Raw genomic sequence first — 26,892 nt, 5'->3', positions numbered from 1 at the left:
AATTAAGCGCTTTTATAGTTAATAACACAGCATATATGTTTAAGTGAATGAAGAGCCGGGGACATACGTGCATACGTAAACAAGCTTGCGGCACTCAGGTGCTGGTGCATTTACGCCAGCATTTACGCCATATACGCCAAAAATTGTGCGCACTCTAAATCAGTACCGCAACGCAGGGAGTGGTATAATGACCGTAACTGCGTTTACATTTGGCAATAAATGGTCTCGAAGGGGACTGGCGGCCTATAGATCCAAGTACAACGGTCGGAGGAAATTTTCGAATGCGGCAAGCAATTAAACCAAATGTCAAAGGGCACTGCTGAACTGCAATGCAGTTGGCTGAACTCATTCCCATGATATTTACCAAATATCTCGTCTCTGACAATAACTGCCCATTCATTGAGACAAATCGATTACGCATAATCTTCACTGTTCATGTGTTAATTCTTGCGATAAGATGTAATCGCAAACATTTGGCGCTTCATCTTGAAACAAGACCGGTAAGCGCGCTCGTTCTTGTACGGTAGAATAAAGAACGCGAACATGCACCGACATGTGTGAACTACTGGAAGGTGACTGCAGATGAAGGACCTATTACCGTGCTAGTACTGTGTATACTGTCAAAAAGAAGAAAAAAATAATACGGAAAGACAGAATGCCCAGTGTCGAGATGTAACGATTCAAGCTTTATTTCTTTTTGACCTAGAATGCAACAGCATTAGTTCCATGTGCTTTATGCATGGGTAATGTTATGACACAACTCATTATTTACCCGTTCATTACATGCACCAACCAGCCCAAATTATCACTGTACTAGAGCTTATGGACGCATCGCAGTGCACTGCTTTGCACTTTATTGTAGCACAGGGGTTTGCTATCGCCAGTAGCGAATGCTTTGGTTGACCTCCCTGCCTTTCAGCTTTTTGAATTCTCTCTCCCTTTGTATAAAACGCACTAACTTGTGGGAGAGAAAGCGTTCTCCTCTTTTAGAATTCAATTAATTGTCAAGCAATTATATTGCAGTTCGAGTAACTAGAGCACAAATGCGAAAACGAAACCGATTCTGTTCGGTTCTCCGCGCTCAGAGTGCGGCACCAGGGGGCAGCACGCGCTGCGCGTCCGTTGGAGTGGCGGACGGAGCTGCACATGTGTAGTCAGCCGGCATTTTTCGAGTCGTGTTGTAAGTGTTGTTAATTCGCCGTAAATATCTCTTGATTTGTACTCAAGAGTGGAGCAAGACCCCAAGGAAGAGAGATTGACGCATCGGGAGCGAAGAACAGAAACGATGGATGGTTACGCTGCTTGGGTCTCGGCACGTTCTAATTGGCAAAGTTCCGAATTTGTCGCTGTGTCGTGTACGCTTGTGCGCTCGTCATTTGCCGTCATCGCGCGGAGATATTTGCGCTGGATGTCTTTCACTTCGTGTACAAAACTCTGCACGCTGCGGCATCGAAGAAGTTGTCCTGTGTTTGGGTGCACGTATGCGCTTGGACACGGATAGCCTGCTTGCTCTCAACGGGTGTTCAACAGTCCACGCGCGCTCGTAACTTGCTCATGAGGTAAGCCTATTGTAATCTTATTTGGTTTGCATAACGTAGGTGTTAAAATGATGTGTGGTAAGCCGGTGTCGCGAACAGAAATATTGTTTCAAAAGACCACTATGCAACGTCTTAGGGCAAAAATGACGCATGAATGGGGAAAGGGATCACCCTATCTTTTCAGATCGATTCCAGTCGTAGCGCGATTGGCTCGATCGCAATTTCCGTGAGGTACTTCTAACCTTTTGTTCACTCGCGTTAAAAGCGTAGAATAAAACTGCGTTCAGTTGAGCTCTTGTATTGACGCTTGTATTGACTTGAGAGCATACTGTATCCGATACAAGAACTTCTGTTAAAATACGGAAATAAATGTTCGAGGCAATAGCAGTCGCTCACTACCTGTGATCGTTACTTTCTTGCTTGGGTGCACGTTTTAATTGTGACCAGAAAAAAAAGTTCTTTGCTCTGCTGTGTTTCCTTGGTGCAACTTTTTGCGGTGCAGCAAGACGTGTTCCTTCGAATGATGTCTGGGCAGTCAAGGCATTCGTGTCAGTAAGCAAGCAGTAAACGGGGTATCAGTGCGAAAAAATTTGGACCTACATGAGAAGCGAATGGTATCATCATAGACTCTTTTATTTGACGAATAATTCAGTTGTGTTACTAAAGCGGAGAGTGGATATGCATGAAAGTCAGATTGTATTGATACTCAGCAAAAACAAGGTAACTTATCATTACTAATCAATCCTTTTCTTTTACTGAAAGGCAAGTTGCTGTTGTGCTGGAGCTGAGAAGAGGTCTGCTGCCTGCAATGGGTCCATCTCTCTCAAGTTATCGCAGTATTGTAGCTCTCAAGGTGAGTGGATTTTTTTTCTCTTAGCTATTTGCCACCTGAATCATGACCGTTTACTTAGCTGTGTAGGTGATCACTGTTAGTGACATTGGAGTGCTGGTGGACCAGCACTCCTTTATGATTGCAACGCATATGACAGAGTGCAGCTGTGGCAGTATGCAAAGGTGTTAATCTATAAGCCAAATTAGGTTCTTTGAGGTAATATGTTAATATATTGATGACATTGGATTGTGGTCTAGCAGGCAAAAATGCTAAACAAGAAGAAATTTTAATTTGCACTTGGTAAGATGTGCAAGCAATTCAGGCTGTTATACATGAAATGGGACATTTGTAGATGTCTTCTACAGTGCTGCAGTCCTGAATTGCTTCAGAGTTGAGTGATACCACTACAATTTCTCTGTAGAGCATGCAGCACAGTTTAGCATTGGGGGAGGCTGGCATCAACAGGCGTCTACTTACTGTGAAGTTCAAATGAGGTGTTACTGTTAGGGTGAATATATATAATTTATGGTTTAATTCTAATCTTGTGTCAGGCAGACATAGTTTACCCACTTGGTTAAACAATAGAGATGTAATATCTATGTATACAAGTATTACCCATTCATTTATGCCATTTAGACAATGGCATAAATGCGTGGGTAATACTTGTGTACATAGACAGTACATCACTATTGTTTAACCAAGCGGTGCCCCTTCATGCTAAATTTTACAGGGCTATTATTAAGTAATGTCAGCTTTTGTTGTAACATTAAGGCACCTTTTATATTATTACAGATTACCACCATGGTGCACCATCATAGTGTGATATTTACACTAAATGTATTTGACTTTGCTATAAAACCCTGCACAGCAGTGCATCATGAAATTTTTTTTTTATAGTTTCTGGCCTCAGAATGCACTTCACGTTATATTCTTGTTTGCAACAAGACTATAATGCAGGTTTCTCTCCTTATGTTTTGTGGCACTTCAAACTGCGGCGAGCTAAACCACTGGGCAGCAATACTGGATACGCTACTGCGTGTGGAGCTGTCTTCAAACACACACAAGGAATACATCATTGCTTTTTTAGCTCAAAACAACGGACACAAGAAAGACGACAGAACAAGGTGCTACTCTCAACTGACATCACTTTATTGCGTCCCTCCTTTGTAGACAGCAGAACCTAGAAGAACATGCGCTGTGAACACCCATGTGCAGCAACCACCAACATCTGATCAAAAAAGCACACTCATGCGACAGAATCCAAAAAAAAAACATATTGAGCACTGTACGAGGTTAAAGAAAGCACACTAATGCACTGTGACCCCAATGACTGTATGAAGAAAACTTCCGATAACTCTCTGGCGGAGGCATCGCGGATCTTTTTCAAAACCATAGCATCACGAAACATTGCGAACCTAAGCGATCCATACCAACAGGCACAGGTTCCCATTGGCTCAACATTGTAAAATATGGAAGTGCAAAGCCATGTTTCGTGATACTTCGATTTTGAAAAAGTGCTGTGATACCACCGCCCGAGAGTTATCGGAAGCTTTCTTCATACAGTCATTGGGGTCACAGTGCATTAGTGTGCCTTCTTTAACCTTGTGCAGTGCTCAATATGGTTTTGTGGATCCCGTCGCATGAGTACACTCTTGTGATTGGTTGTTGGTGGTCTCTGCACATGGTGCTCACTGCGCATGTTTTTCTAGATTCTACTATTTATAAAGGAGCGACGCAATAAAGTGATGTCAGTTGAGTGTACCGCCTTGTGCTGGTCGTCTTTCTTGTGTCCATTGTTTTGCGCTTAACAAAGTATTTATGGATTCACACCAACTAGCCCGCCAACACATTGTGTTGCGGGCACTTCTGAAGTACTGTCTGTCCAATAACCTTGGTGGCATGGAAGCGCCGTCCACTTCTATGCGTTGCTTTCTGTTTCATTGTGGCATCACATCACATTATAATCATAATGTGTATGTACTTTTTCCAAGAGACCCATATTCCTATCCTTGTGTTATATTTGCTGTCGCATTATTTATGTGCAAATGACTGACCAGTGCTCCAAGCTCCATTTTATCACAAAGTAAACTACTGGTACCTAAACAGTTCTGTATATCAGAAAACCAAAGCTGAACTGCCGAACAGTACCAAGCGGCAGCCTTAGTGCAGTGTCAAGTAGTCAGATTTTATTGGTCATGCAGAGGTGCACAGGATAGCTCTTTATTACTTGCTGAATAATTAAGCTGTGTGAAAACTGAGTATTTACGTAGCTTCAACCACATGCTATTGGCCATTGCTCCTGCCCTCATCAAATGTGGAAGATTATCACGGCATTTCCTATTCTCTTTTTCCTTATTACAGTGGGATTACTGCATGCGTAAGTAGGAAACGGATCACATAGGCAATCAAAAGCCAACAATGTGTAAACATGGAACATTGATTGTACAGTTTGATGACCCAGAATAAGTAGAAATACACCATAAATGATTGACAATTAACTTTTACTTGACACAGGGCTAGGGCATACAGTAAGCATACTGTATGCTCATACGGTGTCACATCAATTTAAATTTTAGTGTAGCTTTACAGTGTACGCTTCTATTGTTGCATTCTGTCAGAGGAATGGTAATTTTTCGCGTGTATAGCAACTAGACTGTCTATATACAGTAGTAAAAATGTGTGAACTGTATTTTTTAATGATTTGATAGAATGTGTAGCACAATAAAGCCAGACAATCAACGCAAAGTGATGTGACTTTCTCTGCACATGTTGCAGGTTCAAAAAGAGTATGGTGGAAGCTGTTGCCAAGGTTCCGACCAGAAAAGACAGCCAGTATAAAAGGGTACACGCCACTGATCTCTACTACAGGGGATGAACAGCACATCGAGCGCCCTCGACTGAAGCTGGCCTTGTCCCGGAAGTTGGTGCTTCACAACTTTGCGGCAGCACTTTGTTGCACGGGTGTGTGGCATTTCTTCCCCTAACATGCCTGCCTGATGTGCCATAACCTACCCAAGCAGTGTTTCGAGGTGTCCAGAATTTTTCCATTGTAGTGTCTACAGTGTCGCTAACATAAGTGGCTTGCAATGGAAACACTGGTAAATCAGAAAAAACTTGGTGTAAGAGAACACTATCGTATACGGGTTCAGATTGTCATAAAAGTGCTTACCAGACATGTAGAGACCTCCTAAAATGTGAAAAACCACAAAGAAAAGTTTTTCGGCAGCAATATTATCTGATCGCACGCACTAGTTAGTCCACCATATGCCCTGCTTCCAGGACAAGCGACTGCATGACATCGCATTTCCACTGGCTTCACCTGCATCCGGTGCGGTGTGCTGCATCCAGCGAAACATGTTAGAAATCAGTGGTGCACAGTGTTTTCTGTCCCCTTTCTCGACGCCTACTGAACACATGTTAAACTGTTTCCAAAGCAGACAAACAGAGGGAAAGGGCTCTGAACACATTGCATTTTAAAGTGGCTGGTACTGGGTAACGCAAGTACTGTGGCATAGTAGATTTGCATCAGGCAACCTGGGCGCCCAAAAAGGCTGCTGTTTACTTGCAAATGGCCAACATATTGTGAGCATGTTGAAGTACTTTTTTTATTCTCATCGCTTATTTAGCTATTGAAGACAGCTTTCACAACTGAAGAAGCCTTGGAAGCATGAAACACTTCACAAAACCAGCTTCAATATATCGTGTCTGCATCACAATTTCATGGCTGCATGAGTGAACCCTCTGGTTAACATGTAAGAGAGTTCATGATGTTTGCCATGCATTATCCACTTTATTTAGAGGTCAACCCTATCTTGAGATTTAAGCTGATGTTGCGTTTAGAGAAATTATGGCCGAGAGCCAGCTTTTGAGAATACAGATTGAGCTTGACAGATTAAATGCCAGAACAAGTCGTTGAGGATTTCAGATCAAGAATCTTCAAAGGCCAGTTCATTTAGTGGTGTTAATATTCTGCTCGAAGTTGTTGATTGTTACGTTCATATGGTGCCCAAGCATTGCGGTAACAACTTCACTTGGAGTACATAGCAAGGGTGTATTCGATGTAAGCTTCTGGCTTTTTTTCTGTGTTTTCAAAAACTGGTTTCTTGTTCAGTTTAAATTTTCAAATTTTGCATTGTTGATTAGGTGTTGTGTCCTGTTTCCTTTTCCTGCACCTTCTTAGTTAAACATCTTAATAGTGAACACAACTTGACCTTTTGCTTGATTGTCTAGATTACATGCCCTCGATGCAAAACAATTTCACTTCAAAACTGCTTGTACCATACTGAAAGAATAACTTTGAAGCAGCCATAGCCACCAATAACACGCAAGAGATGATTATGAAAATTTTAATATTGTTTTTGAGCGTGTCTTAACTATCATGCACCAAGATTTAGAAATATGTAAATGCGATGTAACTAGACAAAATGAAGGTGATGTTTGCCATCGCTTGGAGATACTCTGATTATATTGTGCATTCTGCCTAATTACATAATTCTTAATTAGTTATTAAATATCTCAAATAATTAAATGAAATGTGTCAATGAAAAGTTGTAGAGCAATATGAAAGCCTCCTGATACACTTTTTTGTTACTCTTACTCATTGTGTGCTACATAAAAGTGTTTTTTCCAAGGAATAAGCCTGCAAATACACATAAAGTGTCTTGAGTGGCCAGTCATGTGTCAGTTTTGTGGTGCAAAGCCACGAATACAACTTAAATGGGTTCTTTTAAGAAAAAGACGTAGCTCAGCAAATTATCTTTCTATGTGCAGCCTGTGGAGACAAGGTTTCTTAGACATGGCCATGGCCCTCAAGGAAGATGCCGAGGCCACAGGCAGTTCCTCCAGTGACCGTGAAAAGGTCCCCTGGGGCACAAGTCTGGTTTGGCACCCCCACCTTTCTCCTGCAGCTTTTCTGTCTACTTAGCTAACCAGGTGGGTCAATGATGGCAAAGGGAAAAAAAGAATCAACAGCATCAAACGCAGAACTTGCTCAAGCTCAATGCATTTTTGGTGTGAAGTGTTTCCCTTATCATTTATCAAAAAACGGGTAATAAGTATATGATATGGTCTTCACACGGACACCTCTTTCCCACAAAGAATTAGCTGTAAAAAAAAGCAGCTTATGAAGGCTTGAATATTAGCGAAGATGATGTGGCATAGATAGGATAATGATTATGAATGTTTCTAATGAAGGTAGTGGTAGTAGAGTGAATAATCAGTTTATATATAGATTGAAAGACATTTCATTCCAATGCCAGAATTTTAAATCATCCCAAATAATTCTTGCATTTTATAGTCTTCATTTTATAGTTCTTGATGCTTGCTTCTTGCTGACATCATTCTTATGCTGCATAATTCACCTGTTATAAATTCCCTATTTCTCCCGTTCAAGCAACTTTACATTCATCATAAGAAACCTCGTAGATGAGTTCCAGAAACTTGCTGATGAGATTAGGGGGCGGCGTGTACCCCAGGCTTAGATATGCATTCAAGAGCCTCATATCTTGCAAATGTTAGAAATACTCCTGCTAAGCAAGTTCTTGGTGTCATACAAGGTTATTTGCGAATACGAATTTGCCTAAATTTAGGAAACAGTCAATATAAAACATGTCAAGCGATATCGCTGACGATACGCGCACATTCCAACTGAACTAAATACAAATAAATATAGCACCAAATGCAGAATCATTGGCATGATGCCATTCTTTCAGTGGAATAAAATCTGTCCTGCATTGTAAATCTGGAATCCTTTATAATCCAGACTACTAAATACTTATGAGGGTTGTGACGTAAAATATGCATGTATTTATTCCTCGTTTTTTTACTTTAGGACCCGATAATGCTTAAACAGCAGTGAAAGAACTGGGATCACAGTACCTAATACATTATATTGCTCCAGAAATCCATTTCTCTGCCGATCGCAGCATTCGACACTAACAAGAAGGCACATGACACTTAGGGTGGTGCTATTCACTTTGATTGTTTGGGAACGAAACCCATAATGTACATGTTATGGCCCTGCGTGTCATTACGTTTGAACAACAAAAAGGTAGGGGGTTCGCGTTTTGCAAAACTGCATGGAGGTTTTCACTGTGTGCAATTAAAATTAGGAACCTTCCCAGCTCATACTAAATGCATTCTCCAAAGCTTTAGGTTATACAGGTGCACTACTTTACACAGAACACACTCTTTTCCCTCGTCACGGCTCACACTCTTAGGCAGAGTTACACCCTTTGAAGTGCCCCTTCTTCCACACAACGATAATTGTCATCTGCCTTTATGCATTTCCTTTCTTTAACGCTGCGAGCCCTGTGCTTTCCAGTAACGAACGGCATGCACGTTATCAGCATGATAGCATTCCCGACAGCAAAGTAGCGGGCGTGGCGTTTTCAAGAAAGGAAACGCATCAAGGCAGATAACGATTATTGTTGTGTGGCAGAAGGGGCACTCCAAAGGGTGTAACTTTGCCTAAGAGTGCAGGTGGTGATTCAGATTCTTCAAAGGTGTTTCATTGTATGGGATGGCACATCGCGCTTCACTTATTTGCAGAATATTGCATTCCAATTGTGTCATATTAGATAAATCCATTAGAGAGCTTTAGCTTGCCCTAAATTTATTACAGCTGTGTACTGGTAAACTGGCCGCAGCTTGCAGTGCTTGTGGAAAAACAATTGTAACTGCCATATTATATGTAACTGTTAGTGCACAGGCATCGGCAGCAGCAATGGTTAGGGTACACTTGTTTCTTCTATTCTGCGGTATGCATCCTCCACCAGAAAGTAGTTTTTTTCGTCTTCCTCTTCTACCATATTGGAATGTGAAATGGTGTGTAATTTGTAGGATATACTCTTGCATAAACTTCATGAGCATTTATTGTCTGTGCCACAGATCATTGTTGCTACCACTGTAAAAGCAGGGTGCCTGTTTACAGCACCCGTAGGGAACAATCTGTGAATCTTTAACGAACAGTAAGGATAATGAATAATCGAATAATTTTTAGTAATTTTCAACAAATTTAGCACTCTTTGCTTTCCACTATGGTGTTTTTAAAACTCTAATCTTGGCACAAGGTTTGAGTGCAGGATGTCATTTTGTGTGAAAGAGTACACTTGTGCGCATAACACCTCATCGTCAACATTCTGCTGCACAGAATGTCATTAGCTTTCGTATGCATTGGTCACTATCTCACAAACCGGTTGCTCCTTTGTTAGTTGGAATGTAGCATTTATGTAAAGCACATTTGATGTTCTAACAAAAAGCATTGTGCCCTCTTATCCCCTAATTCTCCTCATTTGATGCCTAGTGTTGTAATAGCATGGTTGACACCATAAGAGTCAGTGTGGTGAATAATTGTGTCTGGTGGAGTAGGGGGTGTACGTTAACTTAAGCAACTTTTCCAGATGACTTGAATCAGTATTGTGGAATGCTGTTTTTTTTTTGTTCAATCACTGTTAACAAAGTTTCACTTTGGTTGTGGCAACAAGTATAATGTAGTTCGCTAGCACTCCTGTCAACACATATAATGTGCAGGCATCTGTGTTGAAAAAAAGACCAGCTAATGGTTTGCCAGGAGCTAAGGTCCATTTAGACCATTAAATTTTGAATTTACACTGGTGGAAATAACTGGTGAATGAAAGCACACCCAGGAGAGCTGACCATAATATTTTCTTTCATTATAACACTGCTGAAGCTTTGAACCGCATTTGAACTGGCTTGTTTAAAAAATGACCCATTTCCTTGTTCAAGTAAGACAAAGGTTCCACAGGAAGACAGAAACTTGAAGCCGTTAACAGCAGCATGAATATAAACAGCGTTCGACGTTTTGCAATCTTGCACCTGGTTATATTATCCATCCCATTTTTTTCCACAGGCTGTTCTTTACTGTTTTATGGTCATACCCAGTTTAATTTTAATGTCCCTATTTTTTAATATTTGGTTAATATATCTTTTCTTCATTGGCTTTCAACAAAATATATATTCATAATGTGCCTTCATTTACCATTTGCAGTGATCTTAACCAGATGCATCTTGATACAAAATTTATTTTCCTTAATTCTTCGTTTTCCTTTTCCAAAAGTGCAAACTGTTTATCTTGATACCTATTTTGTCTTCTGGGAAGATTGGGTCTACTGGATTAATGACTGCTTACATGTGTACATCGTTTTCTGTTTTGGTCACCCCTACTCTTGGCAAGTACTGACAGCATTGCTCATACCCGCTCCATCACAATCACCACTGTTAAGCACACCCTTCCTTCCTTTATTTTAACACTTTGGCTTCTCTTGACCTATTATATGCACCAGTTACTTCTCCCCCAATGAGGCTAGGGGCCAGTGAGATATGCACAATCCAAAACAACACAGCCAAGGAAAACATTTGCTACCCTAATGACAAGCACCTATGTCGAAATGTTGGCTACAGCAACATCCCTTGTTCCAACAATGTTGATCTACTTACATGTTTTTCTAACACAGAAGTTACTGCTTTGTCGTGTTCTGTGATTATACTTTTTTGCCGCTTTCTTTAGGATGGATATTCACGAATACTATTTGTTTCTCCTAACAGCAGCAAGTTTATCCTTGCAAGCGTTTGGAGTCAAGAACAACTTTCACCAGGAAGAAGTGCAAGACGAGTGATTGAAGAAAATAAAGTTGCTTCTGTGATCTAAGAACTTGAGGACTGAAATGTTGCACCTTTTTGTATATATGCTATGCAGTGCATTCATATCACAAAGTGCAAAGTGTTTTATCTCTGCAGCCGTGTCAGTGTGTTGGCAAGACAATTTTCTCAATGGTGACCTGCTGCTTTGACTATGAGCTGCCTTCATGAGATTTGCATTAAAGGAGATGCACTATCGTGGACAAAAGTACCCTGGAAGTGCGAGCGTTGACCAAATTGCATTTCTGCTCAAGACTGCTGAAAACAGTGGGTCACGTATGCACATTCCGAACGCAGATGGTGGCACGGCTGATCCCAGCAAATAGCACAGCAATAAAATTCGGTCAACTCTCGCACGTCCTGGGCAATTTTGTCCCCGATGGCACATTCTTCGAATAATGGATATGCTCTGCAAGATGAAATACGGGAAGCACCTGTACTTTAACGGATATAGTACAGATTTAGCATACGGAGTCTTTCGTTTTCTGAATACGGCAAGCACCTGTTTTTTAACGGTTATAGTACAGATTCAGCTTACAGTGTGTTCCGTTTTCTGAATACGAGAAGCACCGTACTTTAACGGTTATAGTACAGATTCAGAATACAGAGTCTTCCGTTTTCTAGATACAGAAGCACTCGTATCTTGTATTACGGTCTCTTTTTTACAGTTGTCCGTTCTACGGAAATGACCGTTCTTAATTTACGGAAGAGTGTTCGGTCACAAATTACCAGCAAATTTTCTGTAAAGTAAGGCAAATTTTTTTTACAGTGTAGGAGTCACTATAGGAACTTAAACTTCGCTCTTAATCATTTTGTTTCCATGCATATTGGTGGGCTTTTGGCTGTCGGGAGACTAGGATTTACGCCTTGCGTCGGAGTTTAGCCCAAAAGGCTAAGCATTGATTGCCATAGCAAATTATTAGGCAGCTATACGAAGTAAAGTTAAAAGATCCGCCAGCGGCATAAAGTGCTGTAAACATTTGTTTCTTAAATAAATTTATCAATTGCTGTAATTCTGTAAACATTTGCTTCCTAACTAAATTAATAAGCACGCTGTCACTCACGCACGAGCAAACACGAACACGTCGCACTCGATGACCGTGGACACTCGTTGTCAGAACGCTGGCGTGATGAAGAGCGGCGGCAGCAGCGATTGAATTTCCCTTCGTGCTGCGTCTCGCTTCTATTTCGAACTGCGCGCGCGCGAACACAGCTCATGCGAAGCCATTGCCCAATTCGGGCCGCCTAGCCTTCGAACCCACAGCAGATTACGTTCATCCTAGCGCATGCCCATCGCCCCGCAGAGAAGACGGCGAGTACCCTCCCCGCATTCCTCGCTTGCATCCGCGAGAAGATACCGCCGCATCACGCTAACATCTTTCTCCTCTTACCCTCGCAAGCTTTCCCTCTCGCCTACAGCATACGGCGCGCGGTCGCGATGTGGTCCCACTTGGAATTTATACGGAACATCACGGCGAAGACGACGGCGGAAATTCGCCTTAAGTGCTCATATAATTGCTAACGCGACGAAAACTTAGATTTATAGTCGTCTAATGTTTATTGAAGTGAGTCATCGCTTCCTTTTGGCTTTCATGGAACACGCTTCCATAAAACATGCTTCGAGCAACTTCCGATAAAGGCTTCGCTTGTTAGGTTCAAGAACTTGTTAAACGTTTTATTTGCTGTTATCGCTTGTTACCCAAAAAACCACTTACTTCAGCGTTACCTATGAACATGCCGGACAGGAAAGGGCGTGTCGAGTAAGAGACGTGAATGACCACTTGGCAGTTGTTGAGCTTGTCACAGTTCCCTGTCAGCGGGAAAGCAATCAGTTCTGTTTATGCCCTCGTCTGCAGGTACACAATGCAGTAACACAGGAATGAGCAACGCGAATTCCGAAAATATTAAACAGGGAGGAAATGTAAGGGAATGATAGACAGGTAATCGCAACAGTATCGGTCGCAGGAAAAGACCTGCTCTCAATGTCGCATGATATACTGCTAAATCATGTTGAAAGTCTGAAAGTTGGTTCAGTGTCAGACGTAAAATAAAAACAAACAAAGAAAAAGACGCGATTCATCGTAATTCAAAGCTTACTACCGCAAAATAGAGATACATCAAAAGCGCGGATCCATGTCATCCAGAGATCGTCTGCCGAAGCCGCGTGGTTTCGCTCTCCAGCGAGGGACAACTTGCTGCACTGGAAACGTTTCGTGGTAATGGTATAGATCCTAAGTGCTCTCACCCGATAAGGCGCATTATTCGTACATGTATATGTGTATATCACTTCCTTGGCACAGCCATGGACTAACGTTACTTAGCTTTCTTCACGCTGTTACCTGCATTTCAGGTGCGTTGAGTGAACACTTCGCTTATACGCAACGTGTGCTGCCTGGCATAGATTCGTTAAATGCTTCGCCGCACGACCATCCCGGGGTTGCTGCGGGGGCACCGACCGCACGTCGAGCCGTTTCCCCCGAGGTCAGTGCAGATGTGCCTTCCGTGCCTTCCCTTTTTACCGCACCTCGTCGCCATTCGTATGATTTCCACTCTTCGGCTCCACCGCGGCCACGGGATTCCGTGCTTCGCCAGTCGCTTTCGCCTCGCTTCGAGCGACTATCGAGCTCGAGCGGGCACGCGACACGCAACGGTGCTGTGTCGCCCTCAGCGGGACCGGCACCGCGCGTGGCGCGCTGAATATTCATAGTGGCTGAGCCACCGATGCCACCGACCTCACCGCTCACGGTTACCTGCCGCAGAAGCGCCTCCCGTCCTTGCTTCCCCACCCGATGAAGCAGTGGCGGTGGAAGCAGCAAGCAATGGCAGCAGGCGGCTGAATATTCATAAGAGCACGCACGAAAACACCTCTAGCGGCTCTGAAACGCTCGGGGCCAGGAGTGCGCCGCGCTCTCCACACCCGAGCGACGACGACGATGACATGCAAAGAAATAGAGAGAACGGGCGAGCGTGCGCTAACAGCAGCAGCGAGGGGGGGGGGAGGTTGCCGGAGCCTGTGCCCCCCCCCCTTCAACTCGCTGAGCGCAAGCCATAGGGAAGGGCAGGAGGGGGGGGGAGAAGTTGTTTTACGGACGTCGACGGCGTCGCAGCTTTTGTTTGTGTACCGTACGCAGCGCGCGACGCGCTTCCAAGGGCTTCATTAATTCGCCCTGCTCGTTAGCGCAAAGACGGCCTCTTTTGCCAACGCCATTTTTTTCCCTGGTTGTCATTGCTTTGTTTTCTTTACCTTGCTTGTTTCGATTTCCCCCGTGGCATATCTCTTCTCACAATCCAAACACCTCTCCCCAGCCTCACGTGTTGTTTTACCCCGCGGTCTGACATTTCGCGGCGCGCAACGCGCTTAAGCTGTTAGGCTGTTGAATCTCGAATAGAGGGCAAAATTACTTTGCTGAACGAGAACTGCTCCAAAACGGAGAGACGGGAAGAGCGGCAACCCGCGTTCCGCGCTCAAAGTGCGGCCAGATGGGAGCGAAGAAAAACGTTAGGGTGCGCGTCGTGGATGGTCACACAGGAATGGCAGTACTGTGATAGACATAACTTCGTGAAATTGTGTCACTTTAAGCTCTGCAAAAAGAAGCAATAAAGAAAAATCCTTCACTTGAACTGCAGTCCAGAGAAGAAGGGTCTCTTTCACCCCTTGCTCGGAGTCTACACACGTTGTACATCTTGCGTGTCTTGTGACGTCTACGTGCTCGTGCGCGCGCGCGTGTGTGTTTGTGTGCGTGTTTGTGTGTGTGCGTGTGTCCTTCCAGCACGCGATGGGAACTTGGGGGTAACGTGTGACAAACTATTTCACTCAGTGTAAGGACGACCGTCTGCACGATAACGCACCGGTGATAGTTACAACGACCTTCTCACAAGGCGCAGCCATGCCTGGCACGTTGCACAAATTGATTATCTTCTTTTTCTCTACTGTACAGAATATTTCATCTTCTTTATTCCTCGTTCGTTCAGCAGGCTTTTATTTGGCGCTAGCGCAGGCGACTGAAAGGTGCTTCTGTATACCGATCTACGCGCCCTCTGTTTGCTAACGCACATTGCCTTTTGCACTAATAGGAGAGCGCCAAGAAAAGGAAAAAGAAAGACGGAATAAAACTAGACTGTAAAACATTTTTTGGAATGCATGGAACGGAGCAGACCATTTGGAAAGTATTCAAAACTTCCCATTCATCTGGGGCGTCTAGGGCAGCTGCAGGAACATTTTTCTCCCCCGCATATATGGAAATACTTCTACCATCGTCAGTCGGCGCTGTCTGTCTCTTTCAATTCCATGAAAGCGCGCAGGCAGCGAAGTATACCAGAACCCCACTACGCAACCGCACCACTGAGACCCGTGAAAAGTTGGGAATGGCTCGAAAGAAGAAAGTAACGCACTTTCCCTTTCCTTTTACGTTTGGAACGCGACGACGCACAAGAAAGCCATGGAGAAACGCCCCAACGCAAAACTCACTGCGTGGCTCCAAATGCCACTACAATGCCACCTCTGCGCGTTATGTTGCGTGTTTCGTTAGTTTTTAGGCGCGTGGAAGGTGGTGCGGCCAGCTACCACATGGAGCATGAACGCTCATGCGGGTGTGTCAGCCTTCTCTTTTTTCTTTCTTTCTTTCTTTTTCTTGTCGCTTACACCTCCGAGCTCCCGCTGGGTATCGCATTGTGCCATTCTTTTGCGGGAGTGAAGCGACGAATAGGGAAGAAAGTAATGGAATGCAATTCTGACTGCTGTCACAAATGCCGTTTATCTGCTTTTCAGTGAATTGAAGAAAAGAAAATGGCGACGAAAGTGAATGGAAGGAGAATTGGAGGGAGCGAAGGCTTTCTCTCTCAACGGCTTATTGAGTGCGGCTTAAAGGTCAGTCTGGCAGCAAATTTCGACCACCAGGTTTAGCGCCGGGAGACACGACATAGTCGACGGCCACTCGGCCCGTGACATGCTTGAGGTTGGGTTGTGCCTCGTGTATTGGACGACACGCACAGTTGTGCTTCTTTATTTTTTATTCAGTAGCTTCTTGATGCAAGTCATGTCGTGCTTATCCAATTTTACTTTCTTGCGACCAACTCGTCAGTTAGGTGTTTTCGTGGGCAAAAAGACAAGCTAATAAACAGATACACAGAGACAGCGCTTCACTTTCAACTATAGATTTTATTTTCGCACGCATCGATGTATATAACCGTACGAGCGGAAACAAACGTGAGAGGAAAAACAAAAACAACAACAACATTCAGTGGTGCGTATAGATGAACCGTACCCGTGTGCAAGGCATGGCGAAAACATATACTGCAGTGGTTACAAAGGTAAAGCGAGGAATCGTATTTCCTTTCCAGATAGCGTCACTGAAGGCTTGCTCACGCACCTTTCCTGTAATTTTGCAATTTCGTAGGCTTCGACTATCTCCCTTGTCATCCTGCTTTGAGCCCTATACAGTACAGAAGTACTTTCAAACATGGGTTTGCAGGAACAATAGCCAAATGACCCGAGATGACCCTAGTGACGTTATATCGATGCTCTTTTAGTCTCTCATTGATGCATCTGCCGGTTTGGCCAACATACGTTCTTCCGCACGAAAGTGGAATGGCATAGACAACCTTATGAGTGGAGGTTACTAATTGTTTACGATGTTGAGTAGAACCAGCGTGCCTTTTGTTATTTTCTGTATGAACCTGTTTGCATAGCCCCTGTAGACGTTCAGAGGCAGAGAAAACCACGTCCACCCCAGATTTTGCCGCTATTCTTCTGAGATTATGTGAAATGCAATGAATGTCTGGTACCACAGCAACTTTCTTTACTCTATCAGTGGCACTGCTTCCATTCGATGCGTTTTTACACTTCCTGCTTAAGCCCTCCGCGACAGAGGTGAGCATACGCATCGGAAACCGGAATCTGCCAGGCGCTAGCCTGATCTCTAAAGCTGGCTTCCACTTTGTGGTCAGATAACTTTGTCAGAGAATTATTGAAGCACGATGTTACTAATGCGCGTTTTACGAGTTTTGAATGAGCGGAGTTAAATGGTAGGACTGGATTTTTTTTCCTGCCACGTTTGTTTCCGCTCGTACGGCATATATACGTCGATGCGTGCGAAAATGAAATCGACAGTGAAGCGCTGTCTCTGTGTATCTGTTTCTTTCTACGTCCTCGTTAAGTCGCGCTTATACACACTATCATGGGCTCTAACCAACTAGCCCGCCAACGTGTTTTAACTAAGCTAATAAAGAAAAAAAAACAGTGGTCAAAATGCATTTTTGGTCTCCCTGCAGGACGCACGATATACAGCGCACTGAACAGTTCCTGCAACAACCATAAACTACACAGATATGGCATTCGGGCATATGTTTGCGAATCAAAAACATTTCGTGGTGGGCGAATACCTTGGGCGTCGTATCGTTAGTTGTTGTAATAGGAAAACCGCACACGGACGTGGGCCAAATATCAGCAGCTCTTGAATGCGACTGGTTTTATGAATGCGAACTCTTATTGGCTGAGACCATGGTTGCTATAACGTAAAGCTATTCCAAACTTTTCTGTTCCAATTCTGCAATCAGTCCTCCATGATTGGTCAAAAAATTTCCGGGCCGCCCCACTTTGCCTGTCTCTCACGCGACGTCACGAAAACCGCGAAAACGCCCCATCTGATAGGATGTGTGCACATTGATTATGCATGATTATACCGAACGAAAGAAATATAATTATTTCTGATTGGACGCCTTTTTCGCCATAATACTGTGCCATTGATCAAACGTTTTCGGGCTGCGCCCACTTCGCCTGTTTGTCACGCGGCGTCACAAAACCGCGAAAACTCACCGTGTCAAAGTGACATGTACGCGTTAAAGACACATTAATATGCCGAACAAAGCAGAATTTTTTATTGAATAGCCGGAGACTGCCCCACTCCGAAAGGAATAAAAGATGGCTGCCGGCTGAATGCTCTGGCGCTAGCAACTCGGAGCGGACGGGGAGCATGAATTTTGTTGCTTATAATAAACATTTTTTTTCGTGGCAGTATAACGTTATCGAGCTCTTTCCGCACGTATACATCACTTTGCCAACTCCTCTTTGCTGGGGATCCGTTATGGCGGCATTCTTAACGTTCCGTTGCAAGCCGCCGCGATTTTCGACCAGCCACCGCAAGCTAAGTTAGGGGAAGCGGATCAATCACAGACACCGACCGGCACCACCCTGTTCGTCCGGTTATCTACTTTCACTGTGCATGGCTCGGCGCTATCGAACCCGCCTCCACTTGAGCGTGCTCCTCGCCTCTTTTCAGCCAATTCTATAAGAAAATCTGATTCTATAAAATCTAATTCTATAAGAAATAAAATACGTAGGCAATGTATTCGTTTAAAAAGAATAGTAACCTCCAATAAACAGAGGAGCTCCTTTCATTGGGCTTTTCAAACAACTCTGCGGGTTACCGCCCGGTGCTTGCGTTGGTGGTCACGTAAATTTGACGTCAGGAGATTGAAATAAAAAGAGATTTGAATAGTTTTACGTTATAGGGTCCCATTTCTACTATTAGAGCGTGGTATTGACATGGCGGCATGCAGCCAGATCAAGAAAAAAGCTCAGCGTGCGAAACTTCCCAGGTGGTATTCATGACCACACCTTGGACCAGCCACGCACATGAACAAGCCTTGCGCCACACCTTGACCAAGTAAAAAGAATCAGGACTCAAAGAAACAGAAAAAAACACACACACACAAAAAACAACATTTATTTGTTGTGATGCTTGGCTCGCAGCTCCGTTCCATATCGGGTGCTTAAAATTAACTTTACGGTTTTGTTAAAGTTAGGCACTGGGAGACACGCGAAGACCACCTGTGCAGATAAGTTATGTGGCCAGGAGGACACAAAACGAGATGATAATTATTGCTGACAGCAGAACAATTAACTAAAATGTAATAATTAACTTTTTATTGACTGCAGTAAGTGTGTGAGTTTGTATTCAAAAGTTGGAGGTAGTCGTGTTTCTACACAGTTTCACTTGGAAGAATTCTTCTAGCATGTCTGTGCTCGGAGATATCTGACTCCAAATTTTAATTGTCGTTCGCATGATTACGCATGCAAGAAAGTGAGGATCGGCCCAACACTCCTCCCTGATGGGACGCGGCTGTTACGTGCGGCGTTTAGTCTGACAGGGCAGAGGCATAGGCAAAGATGATAACTGTTCCCCTTTCCCTCTGTCTCCCAAAACAAAAAGCGTCCGATATGCACAACTCTGAAAGGACCAGAAGGGACAAAAACACGGGGATACGCGAGGAACTATTCATTTCAACAGCGGCCCTGTACTATACGTACACACACACACACACACACACACACACACACACACACACACACACACACACACACACACACACACACACACACACACACACACACACACACACACACACACACACACACACACACACACACACACACACACACACACGCACGCACACACACACACACACACACACACACACACACACGCACACGCACACACACACACACACACACACACACACACACACACACGCACACGCACACACACACACACACACTCACACACACACAAACACACACACACACACACGCGCACACACACGCGCGCACACACGCACACACACACACGCACACACACACACGCACACACACACACGCACACACGCACACACGCACACGCACACACACACGCACACACGTACACACGCACACGCACACACGCACACACGCGCACACGCACACACACACACAACCGCAAAGACATAGCATTTAATAATAATCCAGTTATGATACCATACATGCCGCGATGCTACAATTATGTCACAAACGCTGGCTATATATGACCTTTACGACAGTTACCTTGATTTTAATCTGCTAAAACAGGTTTGCTCATGACGAGTGGTTCGGGGTATAATATCGAATTTGTGCATTTCTTCACAGAAACGCTCGGCAGTAACACGAGGACTTCATTAACACTTCAGTTTAGATTCTACAAGCACCACTTGCTTCTTTACCTGCTTCTCAAAATTAGGTGGTTCTTCACGTATTTATGTTAAGTGGCGGTAATTTGAAGTAAAGCTAATGAAGGCTTACGACTATTTGCAGAATACGAAAAGGAATGCACCAATATATATTTCCTTTTCCGTGCTACACGTTCAACTCACTTGAGAAATTTACTGGTGCTTGTTGCTTGCGCAATATACATGACGGCGAATATACATGTTTGGCGAACTGACACAGGCTGCTCGGCCCAATTTTTTTTGTGAAGTGTGCTTTTTCGACCGTATGGCTACAGCCAGACAGAAGTCGAAGCGTCAATCATTAGTAGTATGGGACATATTGAAGATATCATAATTCCCCGGTGGAGGGCAAAAATCAAGTGAAATATGTAAGGCTTGTGGTGTTTTCTTTATGAAGGTTTGCGAGGTTCTCTTTTATGTATGACAAAGCGAATAGTTATCCGTTTGTATAACTAAACGCTGCATCGAGACACGGTGAGGAAGAAGGTGCTTGAATTTTACTTTCCTAGGCACCCTAAGCTGCGCTGTAGTACTTCGAGAATACTTTAGGCATTCCAATTGGCGCTGTAAGAAATGTTCTATGGTTTCAATTCGAAGTTGTAGTGAACTGATGGGTTTCGCGAAGAATGCGTGCTTCGCCATACCGACAGTCGGTTCCTACCGTTGAGTGAGGGGTGTGCCATATTGTCGATAAAGGCTACTGAGGGCCACCATGAAACATTTCATCGCTTGTAATTGATTGGCTCTCGATCTTAACCACGATACTTTTCTCTCAGGTGATTTCTACTATGGTATTTGTGAATCAGCTATGTAAATACTCTACATGCCGCGCCGTAGTGTTAGCAGCCATGAGCAATTCGTTTTTTGGAGGCCTGTTTCAGAGAGGGTTGAAAATAGCAGCAAACTTTTTCATAAGAAATGCGCGCCTAACTCTTTCTTTTAAGCATTAACAAATGGCCATATTTGACTAGAACTCACCAGAGTAATAAGAACCATGATGACAGTTTCGCTGGGCAGTGTCTTTCTAACACGGATGCTGACGCCATTTACCAAGATTTTTCTTCCATGTAATATGCAATGTCTCTCATAGCTAAATACTAACGGAACGTTGAGTGTTTAGCGAAGCATCATACACAACTTCGCGTGTTGAATTTGCCGAAATTCTTTTTGCGCAAAATATATGGACAGACACGGCGCACATATATGCATTGTAAAACCAGTAGACCCCTTTACCACTACATAGCTTGCGATATCCAAGCCGCAAATTTTATCGACTCTCACGCTTTAGGAGAAAGAACTGCGGTTCAGGCATGGCAGCAGAAAGAAGCCGACATATCCGTCAACAAGTACGGCTCAAGCCACCGATGCCCCAAGCATACACGAAGGGAACGAGCACGCGCGGCAGCCGAGCGAGCCGCAGCGAGCGGCGTCCTGGCCGTGACGTCGCTCGCGACAGGGCGCCACTCCTAATTCTCGCCGCTAATAGACCCGCTCACGTATAACTGATACAAAGTGAAACAGCAATTAGTGCCCCAACGATCGTTCTCGCAGGATGAAATCGCTCGACAAAACTAAATCATAAAAAAAAAATAAAGGAAGAAATTTAAACAATAGAAATTAAATAATCCCAGAAATGATGTTTCTTAGTGAAGCTCTCAATTTCTCTAACGCGAATATGTGGGCAACCAAAATGTCAACGTGTAACCTTTATAGGCGCCAATATTTGTCAAAGTCAAGCAGCGCCTACGTGCGCGCGCTTCGAAATTTCGTGTTTGCGCTGCGGGGCCAAATATCACTCGCTTATGAAACGACTCCCTTGTCCTTACGCTCAAGCTCTCATTTCTGGTAGCCGAGCTGTTACGCCGTCGCCAGTTTTTTATTGCGGCGCGCAACGAACGACGGCGGAGAAGCCCTCCACGTGTTTGCACAGCACGGATTGGTTTTAGTTGAAATGGCGGGCTGCAAAACCAACGTCTTACGTAAAGCGAACGAAATACGAACCGCCGCTTTATTGTGTTGCTTTTTCCGACGGCTTTTGACGTCGCAGAAGAAGGAAGACAAAAAAAAAAGAAGAAAGAACGCTCTCCATATATATACGTTTTATATCTCCCCACCCTAGGCCGCGTACGGGTCGAGGAGCTTGTTTTTCAGAGAACAGCGGAACGCGATTTTTATTATCCGTTTTTTTTTGTGTGTGTGTGTGTGCAGAAACCTGTCTCGAGTGCACCGCATGAAAGAGCGCACGAAGCATAGGTGGGGAAGGATGTGCACGATGAATGGGCAAAAGGTGAAAATCGAGTTTATTTGGCGGAGACGTGAGAGCAGCACTTCCGCCCGCGCCCCGGCCTCTTCCTCGCGTGCGCCCCGAATCTCTCGTCGTCACCGTCGCCGCTAAGTTCCGCTAATTCCAAAATCGGGAAGCACCGTCGGCCGGCCGCCACCCGTTCAGCTGACTAGGAACACGAATTCGCCATCTTGCAAAGCCGCACGCTCCGAGGAGCACGGCTCGAAGTGCCACGGATTTTACTCCTCTACTCGCAGGTCGTCGAGCGCCGCGCGACAGAAGGAGTCAAGGAGGGAGAAAGAAAAAAGAAAAGCGAGGCTTTTCTTCTCAAAGGAGGCCAACCTCCGGCGACGAGAAAGGCCGCCCGCGCGCCTTGCATATTCCATCGGATTAGCGGCTGCCGCGAAAGTGCGTTTTTCGCCATCTTGCTCTTCGCGCGCCACGATGGTATATATGCATACATGGGGGCGGGGAAAATAAGCGCCAGAAGGGCACTTTGAGCCTCTCGCCCAGCCGCTCCTGTTGCTGATGCTCGCTAGGCTCCACTTCCTCCTCGCGTTTCCGCCCACGGAATCTTCCCCACGAGCCATCCAACTTTTAACGAGAGGAACTGCCGCCCATCCGTTCCGTCGGCCTTTTATTTGCACCTTTTTCTTTCTCTCCCTCTTCTTTTTTCCTACGTAACATGCGCCGCGAGCTTTAAGCCAGTCGCTGCCAGCGTGAATTATGAAATAAAGAGCCGATCTCGGGCTCTTCCCTATTTACCCGCCTCTCTTTCTATTTTACTCGCCCTCTCCTCGCCCTCGCCGCGAGCGATTCCTTATTTACGAACACTTTCGGGGTTTTCCCAGCGAGGTGCATAATTTCGGCGGATAAGCGCGAATCCACGCTGGGTCTGCACTTACCTCGCGAAAGAGAGGGGAAAAAGATGGGCAGTGGGAGAGAGGCGGGGGTGCGGCTTTTCATCAAGTTCTCAACTGGCGCGTGTCTCGCGAATGCAAATGTTTCGACGTGGAGCCGAGTGCTAAGGCTGCAGCACCTATCAACCCCTCCACTCCTCGCCCTTTTCTCTTTTTTTTTTCGCACCGAGCACGAGCCTGCGAAAATGCGAGTCTTATTGTGCGGCGTCGGCCGGGGACGCCGTTTTCAGTGTCGCGTCACTTAACGCGTCGGCGATTGCGGCACAGCTAGCGAGAGTCGCACCTGTTAGGGCCCATAATCTCATCTTTCACCTTTATTTGCTTTTTCTCTTTATGTTTGTGTGCGCCACGCTGAAGAACTCGCTGCTGCTTGGATCGATATTTGTTTCTTTATTTATTGCTTTCTTTCTTTTTTCCTTCCTTTCTTTATTTCTTTCGTTCCTACGGTACTGTTTCTAAAACGGATATACCTGGCCCTCTCGTAGCTTTGAGAAAGTGTACTTTGTGACTTATAATCCAGCGACACACATCATTGGTGATTCGAAACCGCCGCAGTGGCTTAGCGGCTATGGCGTTGCGCTGGCAAGCACGAGGTCGCGGCATCGCATCCCGGCCGCGGGGCCCGCATATTGATCGGGGCGAAATGCAAGAACGCCGTGTACTGTGCATTGGGCGCACGCTAGACAACCCCATGGAGGTAGTCGAAACTAATCCGCAGTCCCCCGCAACGGCCTGCCTCATAATCAGATCGTGGTTTTGGCACGTAAAACCCTTCAATTTTTAATTGGGGGATTCGACAGTCAAAAGTTTGAATGCATTGACCTCCAATGTTCTAAAACCATCCAAACTTCTGAATGATGCTCCGGCAGATTTCGACGGACGAATGTAGAAGAATAAAACATTTGCTAGATATGAAGACCACTCTTAAAAGAATATCCCAGTGTTCGCGCATACATGGTGCCTACCTGCTGTCGTACTCACCTCGCATTGTGGTCACGTGCGCTGCGCATAAATTCGCGTGCCTAAATGTTAGTTTGCTGCTTTTGAAAGTGGCAACCTTCTATTCGGATATCGAGTTTTGGTTTGCTTTTCATTGATTCACTTGACCAGAACCTCCCATATGAATACAACAATCAAACCCCGGCCCTCAGTCCCCAGCAGCTGCGAAGCAACTGACCACGGTGGCGGTCAGACCTGCGACGCAGCAGAGGGTGCTAAGAATCCCTGGATCCGGACAGGCCGCCATTGGAATCAGAACCTGGCAATGTTTAACGCTAGAACGTTATCTAGTGAGGCGAGTCTAGCAGTGCTATTGGAGGAATTAGAGGTAAGTAAATGGGATATAATAGGGCTCAGTGAAGTTAGAAGGCCAAATGAAGCATATACAGTGCTAAAAAGCGGGCACGTCCTGTGCTACCAGGGCTTAGCGGAGAGACGAGAACTAGGAGTAGGATTCCTGATTAATAAGAATATAGCTCGTAACATACAGGAATTCTATAGCATTAACGAGAGGGTGGCAGGTCTCGTTGTGAAACTTAACAAGAGGTACAAATTGAAGGTCCTACAGGTCTACGCCCCTACGTCCAGTCATGATGACCAGGAAGTCGAAAGCTTCTATGAAGACGTGCAATTGGCGATGGGTAAAGTCAAAACAAAATACACTATACTGATGGGGCACTTCAATGCCAATGTAGGCAAGAAGCAAGCTGGAGACAAGTCAGTGGGGGAATATTGCATAGGCTCTAGGAATAGCAGGGGAGAGTTATTAGTAGACTTTGCAGAAAAGAATAATATGCGGATAATGAATACCTTCTTCCGCAAGCGGCATAGCCGAAAGTGCACGTGGAGGAGCCCGAATTACGAGACTAGAAATGAAATAGACTTTATACTCTGTGCTAACCCTGGCATCATACAAGATGTGCACGTGCTCGGCAAGGTGCGCTGCAGTGACCATAGGATGGTAAGAACTCGAACTAGCCTACACTTGAGGTGGGAACGGAAAAAACTGGTACATAAGAAGCCCATCAATGAGTTAGCGGTAAGAGGGAAAATAGAGGAATTCCGGAGCAAGCTACAGAACAGATATTCGGTTTTAAACCAGGAAGAGGACCTTAGTGTTGAAGCAATGAACGACAATCTCATGGGCATCATTAAGGAGTGTGCAATAGAAGTCGGTGGTAACTCCATTAGACAGTATACCAGTAAGCTATCGCAGGAGACGAAAGATCTGATCAAGAAACACCAATGTATGGAAGCTTCTAACCCTACAGCTAGAATAGAACTCGCAGAACTTTCGAAGGTAATCAACACGCGTAAGACAGCTGACATAAGGAAGTATAACATGGATAGAACTGAACATGCTCTCAGGAACGGAGGGAGCCTAAAAGCAGTGAAGAAGAAACTAGAAATTGGCAAGAATCACATGTGTGCGTTAAGAGACAAAGCCGGCAATATCATTACTAATATGGATGAGATAGTTCAAATGGCTGAGGAGTTTTATAGAGATCTATACAGTACCAGTGGCACCCACGACGATAATGAACGAGAGAATAGTCTAGAGGAATTTGAAATCCCCCAAGTAACGCCGGAAGAAGTAAAGAAAGCCTTGGGAGCTATGCAAAGGGGGAAGGCAATTGGGGAGGATCAGGTAACAGCTGATTTGTTGAAGGATGGTGGTCAGATTGTTCTAGGAAAACTGGCCACTTTGTACACGCAATGCCTCATGACCTTGAACGTACCGGAATCTTGGAAGAACGCTAATATAATCCTAACCCATAAGAAAGGGGACTCCAAAGACTTGAAAAATTATAGACCGATCAGCTTACTGTCCGTAGCCTACAAAGTATTTACTAAGGTAATCGCAAATTGAATCAGCAACGCCTTAGACTTCTGTCAACCAAAGGACCAGGCAGGATTCCGTAAAGGCTACTCAACAATAGACCATATTTACACTATCAATCAGGTGATAGAGAAATGTGCGGAATATAACCGACCCTTATATATAGCTTTCATTGATTACGGGAAAGCGTTTGATTCTGTCGAAACCTCAGCAGTCATGGAGGCATTACGGAATCAGGGTGTAGGCGAACCGTATGTAAAAATACTGAAAGATATCTATAGCGGCGCCACAGCCACCGTAGTCCTCCATAAAGAAAGCAACAAAATCCGAATAAAGAAAGGCGTGCAGCAGGGAGATACAATCTCTCCAATGCTATTCACAGCGTTTTTACAGGAGGTATTCAGAGACCTGGATTGGGAAGAATTGGGGATAAGAGCTAATGGAGTATACCTTAGTAACTTGCGATTCGCTAATGATATTGCCTTGCTTAGTAACTCAGGGGACCAATTGCAATGCATGCTCACTGACCTGGAGAGGCAAAGCAGAAGGGTGGGTCTAAAAATTAATCTGCAGAAAACTAAAGTAATGTTTCACAGTCTCGGAAGAGAACAGCAGTTTACGATAGGTAGCGAGGCACTGGAAGTGGTAAAGGAATACATCTACTTCGGACAGCTAGTGACCGCGGATCCGGATCATGAGACTGAAATATTCAGAAGAACAAGAATGGTCTGGGGTGCGTTTGGCAGGCATTCTCAGATCATGAACAGCAGGTTGTCATTATCCCTCAAGAGAAATCGTATAAC

At 44.7% G+C, this 26,892-nt stretch overlaps 1 protein-coding gene and 1 long non-coding RNA gene across 2 annotated transcripts in view; one reads left to right on the top strand and one right to left on the bottom strand.

Moving 5' to 3' along the window:
- LOC142566232 (cell adhesion molecule Dscam1-like) overlaps window positions 1-26,892 on the bottom strand; it is a 706,104-nt gene that overhangs the window by 407,886 nt on the left and 271,326 nt on the right. The window lies entirely within an intron of this gene.
- Window positions 747-11,041, top strand: LOC142566234 (uncharacterized). Its single transcript, XR_012824996.1, has 5 exons — window positions 747-1,559; window positions 2,301-2,391; window positions 5,146-5,331; window positions 7,141-7,302; window positions 10,936-11,041. It is a non-coding gene; the product is annotated as an uncharacterized LOC142566234 (long non-coding RNA).

The sequence above is a fragment of the Dermacentor variabilis genome, unplaced genomic scaffold, assembly GCF_050947875.1.
Source record: "Dermacentor variabilis isolate Ectoservices unplaced genomic scaffold, ASM5094787v1 scaffold_12, whole genome shotgun sequence".
Lineage (NCBI taxonomy): Eukaryota > Metazoa > Arthropoda > Arachnida > Ixodida > Ixodidae > Dermacentor > Dermacentor variabilis.
This window is presented reverse-complemented; position numbering and strand designations above follow the sequence as displayed.